Below are 8,961 nucleotides of genomic sequence, written 5' to 3' on the forward strand. Positions count from 1 at the left end.
TGTGGCTTATTCTTTGGGTACTCCCCTCTCAAGTGGGAGGTCTAGGTGTGGTTCCCAAGACTTCCTGAGCAAGGTGAGCAAACAAATAGCACACAGAGGAGATAATCATATGGGGGAAGAGGGGTATAATGAAGTAAATTTTTTAAAAAGCAGTTTAAAAAAATAGACAAACCCTTAGCCAGGCTAACAAAAGAGAGAGAGACAGAAGCAATTAAAATAAAAAATGAGAGAGGAGGTATCACTACTGATTCCACAGAAAAAATATATCATAAGATGATACTTTGAAAAAATATATGACAACTTAGAAAGGAAGAAGACAAAATTTCAGTTTTTGCAGATGACATGATCCTATACATTGAAAGCCCTGAGAAATCCACAAGAAAACCTCTAGTACAAATAATGATTTCAGTAAAGTCACAGGTTATAAGATCAATGTGCAAAAATCAGCAGCATTCTGTACACTAGTAATGAGCAATCTGAGGAGGAAATCAAGAAAAAAAAACATTTACAATAGTAAATTAAAAAATCAAATACCTAGGAATAAATTTAACTAAACATGTAAAAGACTTATACACAGAAAACTACACAACAGTATTTGGAGAAATAAAGAAGGTTTAAATAAAGGGAAGAATATTTCCTGTTCATGAATAGGAAGACTAAATATCATTATGATGTCTATCCTACTCAAACTGATCTACAGATTTAATGCAATCCCAATAGAAATCAACACAGCATTTTTTAATGAACTGGAAAAACTAACTATGAAATTTATTTGGAAGGGAAAGAGACTCTGAATAGCCAAAGGCATATTGAAAAAGAAAAATGAAATTGGAGGAATCACACTACTTGACTTTAATACATACTGCAAAGCTATAGTGGTGAAAACAGCATGGTATTGACACAGGAATTCATATACTGACCAGTGGAACTGAATTGAGAGTTCTGACATAGATCGTCATGTAGACAATCATCTGATATTCAATAAGGCCACCAAGCCCACTCAACTGGGAGAGAATGGCCTCTTCAACGGATGGTGCTTGGAGAATTGGATATCCATATGTGAAAGAATGAGAGAGGATTATTATCTCATACCTTTTACAAAATTCAACTCAGGCAGGATTAAAGATCTAATTATAAGAGGCAGGACCATAAAGACCTTGGAAGACAATGTAGGGAAGCATCTGTAGGACCTTGTAATAGGAAATGGATTCATGAACTTTACACCCAAAGCATGAGCTGTGAAAGAATAAATAAATAGGACCTCCTCAAAATTAAAGCCTTTTGCACCTGAAACACGTTCTTCAAGAAAGTGAAAAGACAGCCAACCCAATGGGAGAAAATATTTGGTAGCAACATATCTGATAGGAGCCGAATATCCAACATAGAAAAACAATAACCTGTCAAAAATAAAGACAAACAACCTATTTTTAAAAAATGGGTATGAGATCTGAAAAGACATTTCTCCAAAGAAGAAATACAAATGGCTAAAAAGCACTGAAAAGATGCTCAAAATCACTACCTATTGGGAAATGCAAATCAAAACTATAATGAGATACCATCTTACTCCCATTAGACTGGTGGCTATTAAAAAAACAGAGGACTACAAGTGTTGGAGAGGATGTGGAGGAATGGGAACCCTCCCCCACTGCTGGTAGGAATGTAGAAGGACCCAGCCATTCTGGAGGACAGTTTGGTGGTTCCTCAAAAAACTAGTTATAGATTTGCCGTATGACCCAGCAATTCCACTGCTGTGTATATACTCAGAAGAACTGAAAACAAGGACACAAATGGATATATGCACACGAATGTTCATAGCGGCATTATTCACTATTGCCAAAAGTTGGAATCAACCCAAATGCCCATCAATAGATGAACGGATAAACAAAATGTGGTATATAAATACAATGGAATACTACTCAGCTATAAGAAGGAATACAGTACTAACACATGGGATAACATGGATGAATCTTGAAGACCTTATGTTGAGTGAAGCAAGCCAGACATTGACGGACAAATACTACATGAGTTCTTTGATAAGAATTAAGCAAGCTGTCTTAGAGACCTAGAGACTGGAAGATAAGCTTACAGGAATTAGGTGGTGAGAGGAAGGTTGTGAGCCACTGCCCACATGTGCAAAAGCTATGATAAAGTGGAGGTAAGTAGTTGTGCAGTGAAGGGATAAGACAGGGGCATAAGGATACTATTGGATTGGGTTTTGCAGGCTTGACTGGAGCCTGGGTTGGGAGTGTGGTTCAGATGGTCCAAGGAATTGAGGAGAGGGTTGGGGGTTAGCAAGTGAACACCGGAGATTGTTGGGTATGTGTTTGAAACTATAAGGTTGAGAAAACTCTTCAGAAAATACAATGAGGAATGGCTACTGGTTTAAGGTGTTTTATGGGTGGCATCTGGCACAGGGTGCACCGGAGGAAGGCTTCTAGGGAGTGAGTAAGTGCACATCATGTCATAGTGTGTTATATCAGTGGGTGGAGACCCATACAATGAGTGGGAAGGTGTTATGCCTCCATCCTGGGGAGACCTGATGTTCTGGAACATAGAAGAGGTTGTCTCTCAAGAGCATGGGTGGCTCCCAATGAGGGAAGACAGACTAGTGTGTCAAGCCCTCAGTATTGTTGCAACTATCTATGAGTCTGGTCCTTTAAGCAATGAAGCTTGATTGTCACTGTGGGTCCTGAGGAGAAAGGGAGAGAGAAATAGAATAGATGGAAGATGGGGTAACTGGGGGGCAATGGAAGTGTTCTGCATAGTCCTGTTATGATGGATACAGGCCATGTTAAATATCACCAGAAATTTCTAAAGGTATATTGTCTAAAAGGTAAACCATAATGGAATCATGACTAGGAGCTATGTTTCAATATCTCTAAATCAATTGCAGCAAATGTAACATCCACATGTAGAAAGATCATTGCTAGGGAAGGGGGAAAGGGGTTTGATGTTGGGTATAAGGGAGTTCCCTATATTCTATACGTGATTTCTCAGTGACCTAAAACTTTTTTGAAGACATAATTTTAAAAAAGGACATAGACACTGAGGAAGAAATGGAAGAGATTACCTTGCCACTATACATACAGGGCAACACCTATTACAGTGATGAAAGGCAAAACATTCAAAACAATTTTTTATGATATTTTTCATTTTCTAATACCTCAATTTATTTTTTACTTTATTTTTGCTTTTATGAATTATTATATATTCTATTTCTAATCTTTAATCCTATCATTACTATTTCATTTTCCTATTAATTGAATTTGGCAATACATTAGACTTCATTTTTTAAGAAGTTTTGGATCACAGAGGGGTTCAGTTATGGCTGAGGAGGAGCACTGATGTGGGGTGTCATTGACCAGGGATGCATTGATGGGAGGGATTTCTCCAGGGATGCATACAGGGCATATAGATATGTTCAGATGTCCATTGGGTATTGACATAGGGTTAGAACTTCACATGACAACTGAGGGAGTGTGGAGTTCCCATTCCAGGAAACTCTGTCACACTCCCCAGTGGAGCAGGAACAATCCCCCAAGTACAAGGGCAAAGACCAGAGAAGAAGGATGGTCGAATGATGGACCCTTGATACTGATGACTATGTTTATGAGCCTGTGTGCTTGAAATTTCAGCAAGGCTTAGAGCTGCAGGATACCTAAATATTACCTCCTGAGAGCCTCCATGTTGCTCAAATGTAGCCATTCTCTAAGCAACCTCAGCATGTAAATGCATTACCTTTCCCCCAGCATGGGACCTGACTCCTAGGGATGAGCTTCCCTGGTGCTGAGGGATTATTACCAAGCAACAGCTGGTGATGTAACTAGAAAAAGACCTTGAATAAAAGGAGGAAATGCTGAAGACAAATGAGTTTATATGGCTAAGAGAATTCAAAATGAGTTGGGAGGGCATTGGAAGGATTGTGCTTACACACATCTCAGCAGGAACTCAGAGACAGCCAAAGTAGATAGAACCCTAGGTAGCGGTGTTTCTAAGGGCTGCAGAGACACCTAGCTCCTACAGTCATGACAGATGGCTCTGGAATTCTGTGCCTTGTCAGTGGGCCCTACTTTGGAATTTGTGCTCCTGGGTGTTATGGGGACTCAGATCTGACCTCTCTATGCATGCTCTTCTGTCACTTTGACTGAACCTGCCATTGGTGCTGGGGTAGGTATATGCTCAGGAGACTTGAATCTCTGGACTATCTATGTGCAAGATGGGTTCTGTACCTCAGCAGAGTTGCAGCACCTACTCCCTGCTTCATTGGATTTACCCAGATCTGCTGAGAGGGATGGTCAACCAACACAACAGGGAACTGAGAGAGTCTACAGCTGCAAGCAGGAGAATTCCATCCATCAGCCATATGGGATTTAGGTCCCCTCTCAATTTAGAGGTAGAGCGGACATCATCATCCCAGGGTTCTCAGAATGGAGGAATAAAATATGGATTAGAGTATACTTACTGGTATTCTACTATAGAATTATTGTGACTCTAGCAATGGAAGAAATTATATCATTGATGTGGAAACAGTGGCTTCAGGAGTTAGTGAAGGCCAGGAAAGGGTAAAAGAGGTGTGATATTGGGATTTTTTGGGACTTGGTGTTGTCCTGAGTGATATTGCAGGGACAAATGCAGGACATTGAATGGACTGGGGGAGAATGTAAACTACAATGTAAACTATAATCCACGCTTCAGTGCTACAAAATGCACTCATCAAATGCAATGAATGTACCACATTAATGTAAGAAGTTGTCAATTTGGAAGGAGTGGGGGGGGTGTGGGGAGTGAGATATATGAGAACCTCACATATTTTTTAAAGATTTATTTATTTATTTATTTCTCTCCCCTCCCCCCCACCCCGGTTGTCTGTTCTCTGTGTCTATTTGCTGCATCTTCTTTGTCTGCTTCTGTTGTTGTCAGTGGCACATGAATCTGTGTTTCTTTTTGTTGTGTCATCTTGTTGTGTCAGCTCTCCGTGTGTGTGGCACCATTCCTGGGCAGGCTGCACTTTCTTTCATGCTGGGCTGCTCTCCTTACGGGGAGCACTCCTTGCGTGTGGGGCTCCCCTGCATGGGGGACACCCCTGCGTGTCAGGGCACTATATGTGCATCAGCACTGCACATGGGCCAGCTCCACACGGGTCAAGGAGACCCGGAGTTTGAATTGTGGACTTCCCATGTGGTAGACGGATGTCCTAACCACTGGGCCAAGTCCACCGCCTTCATATTTTTTAAGGTAATATTTTGTGTGATCTCTCTTTTTAAGAAAAATAGTAATAATGAAATAAGAAAAAAGTTAGAAAAAAATTAAAGACCAGAAGGATTAGGAGAAAAAAAGAAGACCAAACAAGAAAAGGTGAAATGACATAAAGCAATGAAAGAGGGGGAAATGAAAGAAAAGAAATATAAAGAAATTAAGGAGAAAAAATAAGCCCTCTAAGACTCCTAGGAACTGCCTCAGATTGCTCATGCTCATTAGGCAATAACACTGCAGTTTACCCACCACAGATAAGGCACCCAGTTTTAGTGAATAAAATAATTTTTTTAAATTAAAAATGACCATAATAAAAAATAACATCACAAAACCTGTAACAAAAATTCTCAGTCTGTAAGTTCCCTGTCATAGGGTGCTGGCTGGGTGCCTGACAAGTTGTTTGATCAGTCTCTGCAACCCTTCTAGTAGGATGTACCGGGAATCAAACCAGGTATGAATGTATGCAAGGCAGGTGTTCCTACAGTGAGCTATACCCACTCCACAGGTTAGGGAGTCTTCTGCAAACTTATCTGGCTCTCCTGACCCCTTTCCTTCAGGCAAGTTGGACTTCTAACAGTTTACCAGCTGTCTTTCCTGGTTTCCTGCTTTTCCTGGCTGGTTAGGCACCTCTCCCCACCGACTCCCTCACTGACCTAGTTCCTCTCTCTCCCGGGGCAGTAGTGTATGACAGGCTGCCTGATCAGACGCCACTCCCCTCTCCCCAGGGTCATTTCAGTGCTAGCAGTTGTCTTTTTTGATATTCAAAGAGGGCTGAGCTGGCCAAACTCACTGAAGAGAAGCCACTCTCTGCCCTCTGACAGACCCCTTCTCTTCCCAGGGAATATTCTTTCCCACTCAGTTGGCTGCAGTGAGCCAGGGGATTTACCAAGGCTGTTTGCCTTGAGCGTTGCATATGTTTGCCATTCCCAGCCACAGGGGTAAGTCCCTCTGGTTTTCCTTTGGCCTCTTGGTCTCTCTGTTCCTCTCCCTCCTGGATAATGCACAGCACTCTCCTGGTCTGCAGATTCTCAAAGCAGCCCCCTTTGATAGCTTTTGACCTTGCTCCACTGTTTTAGTAAGAGAGTTGAGCCCTGTGTACCTGCCATCTTCCCAGGAGTCCTGTCATCATTTAAAATTTTTTCCTTTAACAAAATTCTGGTTTTAACTCAATAAAACTCATAAAGAAAATAAAATTTGAAAACAAGCAGAAAGGTTTAGAAGGGAAACACACACACACAGAGGGAATTTGTCTAGTAGACCTACTTTACAATAAATGATAAAAGAAATTCTTCAGAGAAAAAGTTAATGAAATAGAAACCCATCTACTAAAATTGAAGGGTGTTAAGGGATTAATAAATGAAGGGAAAATAAACATTTTTATTTTCTTATTCTCAATTGATATGATAGTAAGCAGTTTGTTTAAAAGTAATAGTAGCAATAATGTATCAGGTGATTTTATCTATGAATTCAAGATGGCAATATAATAAGGGCAGGAGGGAGGAATTGAGAATACTCAATCATCAGGTAAGTACACAATCTGTGAATCAGTATAGTGTTGTTTGAAAGTGGAGTTAGATTAATTTTAAGTATGTATTTTAGGGAAATGGACTTGGCCCAGTGGTTAGGGCATCCGTCTACCATATGGGAGGTCCGTGGTTCAAACCCCAGGCCTCCTTGACCCGTGTGGAGCTGGCCCATGTGCAGTGCTGATGCATGCAAGGAGTGCTCTGCCACACAGGGGTGTCCCCCGCATAGGGGAGCCCCACGCACAAGGAGTGCACCCTGTAAGGAGAGCCGCCCAGAATGAAAGAAAGTGCAGCCTGCCCAGGAATGGCACCACCCGCACTTCCTGTGCTGCTGATGACAACAGAAGCAGACAAAGAAACAAGATGCAGCAAATAGACACAGAGAACAGACAACCGGGGGAGGGGGGAATTAAATAAATAAATCTTTAAAAAAAAAAAGTATGTATTTTTAGACTCTAGTGCGATCACTATTTTTTTTTTTCAAAAGAAGTATAACCAATTTGCTGAGCTAGGAGAAAAAAATGGAACCATATAAAATTCTAAATTAAAACCAGAAAAGGTAGAAAAAGAAACAAAGAAAAAGGGCAATGAATAGAAAAGTTACAAATACTGTAGTTATTAATCTAAATATATCAACAGTCACTTTAAATGCGAATGGTCTAAATATACTGGAGACAGTGAGAGCAGTTAAAAAAGCATGACCTTGGAGTGCAGTGATGCCCAGAGATGTACTCACCAGATGCAATGGATGTGTCATGATGATGAAGGAGAATGTTACTGTGGGGGGAGTGGTGGGGTGGGGGCAGTGGGGGTGAATGGGGACCTCATATTTTTTTAATGTAATATTTAAAAAAAATGAATAAATAAAATAAAATTTTTAAAAAAGCATGACCTAACTATATGTTGTCTACAAGAAATTCAGTTTAAATATTAAAGAAAAGATAGATTAAAACTAAAGGGAAGAATAGATAGATGTAACATGGGGCATTTTGGGGACATTGGAGTGGTCCTGCATGACATCACAATGATGGATGCAGTCCATTATACACTTTCTAAAAATCTATAAAATTGTGCAAACACTAAGTGTAAACTATAATATAAACTATAGACAATGGTTAGTAGCAATGCTTCAATATATGTTCATCAATTGTAACAAATATACAACACTAATGAAAGATGTTGTTAATGGGCGAAACTATGGGAGGGGGAAGTGGTGGGATATATGGGTATCCGCTATATTTTCAATGTAAGATTTATGTAATATAAAGCTTCTTTAAAAATAAAAATAAAAAAACTGTTAAAAAGTAAATGGGTGAAGAAAGATATACTATGATAACATCAACAAAAATGAACACACTTCAAAGGAAGAAACATTACTAGGGGTAAAGGGAGCCATTACATAATGAAAAGGGGTATAAAAATCATTAATGTCTATGTGCCTAAGAACAGAGCATCAAAATACATGAGGCTAAATCTGACAGACCATTGGACCAAGCAATCCTACCACTAGGAGTATATAACCAAGTCTTATAAAACCAAAAAAATTGAAAGCAGGGACTTAAACAGTTATTTGCACACTGATGTTTATAGCAACATAATTCACAATTTCCAAAAGATGGGAGCAACCCAAGTGTCTGTCATCTGGAGAATGGATACATAAGATGTGGTTTATACATACAATGGAATATTATTCAGTCATTAAAAGGAATAAAGTCCTGATACATGTGACAACATGGATGAATCTGGAAGACATCCTGTTGGGTGAAATAAGCCAGATGTAAAAGTTCAAATATTGTATAATCTCACTAATTTGAAATAATTAGAGTAAGCAAACTCATAAAGTCAGAATCTAGAATAGAAGCTAACAGGGGATTGGATGGGGATAGGAATGGGAAGTTAAGGCTTAACATATACAGGGGTCCTGTTTGGAATAATGGATGTTTTGGTAATGGACGATATTGATGTTGGCACAATGTTTTGAATTTAGTTTCAAGCTCTGAAATATATATATCTGAATTTTACCAAAAGGACTAGTGTTAGATTGTATATGTGGTACAGAATAAAATTTTTAAAAGAAATCCAATGAACTCCAATGCCCAGTGACCTCTAAGTTAAATCATGAACTATCATAAAAAATGTGCTATCATCATTTTTAACAAACATTCCACACCAATGCAAGTCA

This window comes from Dasypus novemcinctus, chromosome 17, assembly GCF_030445035.2.
Source record: "Dasypus novemcinctus isolate mDasNov1 chromosome 17, mDasNov1.1.hap2, whole genome shotgun sequence".
NCBI lineage: Eukaryota > Metazoa > Chordata > Mammalia > Cingulata > Dasypodidae > Dasypus > Dasypus novemcinctus.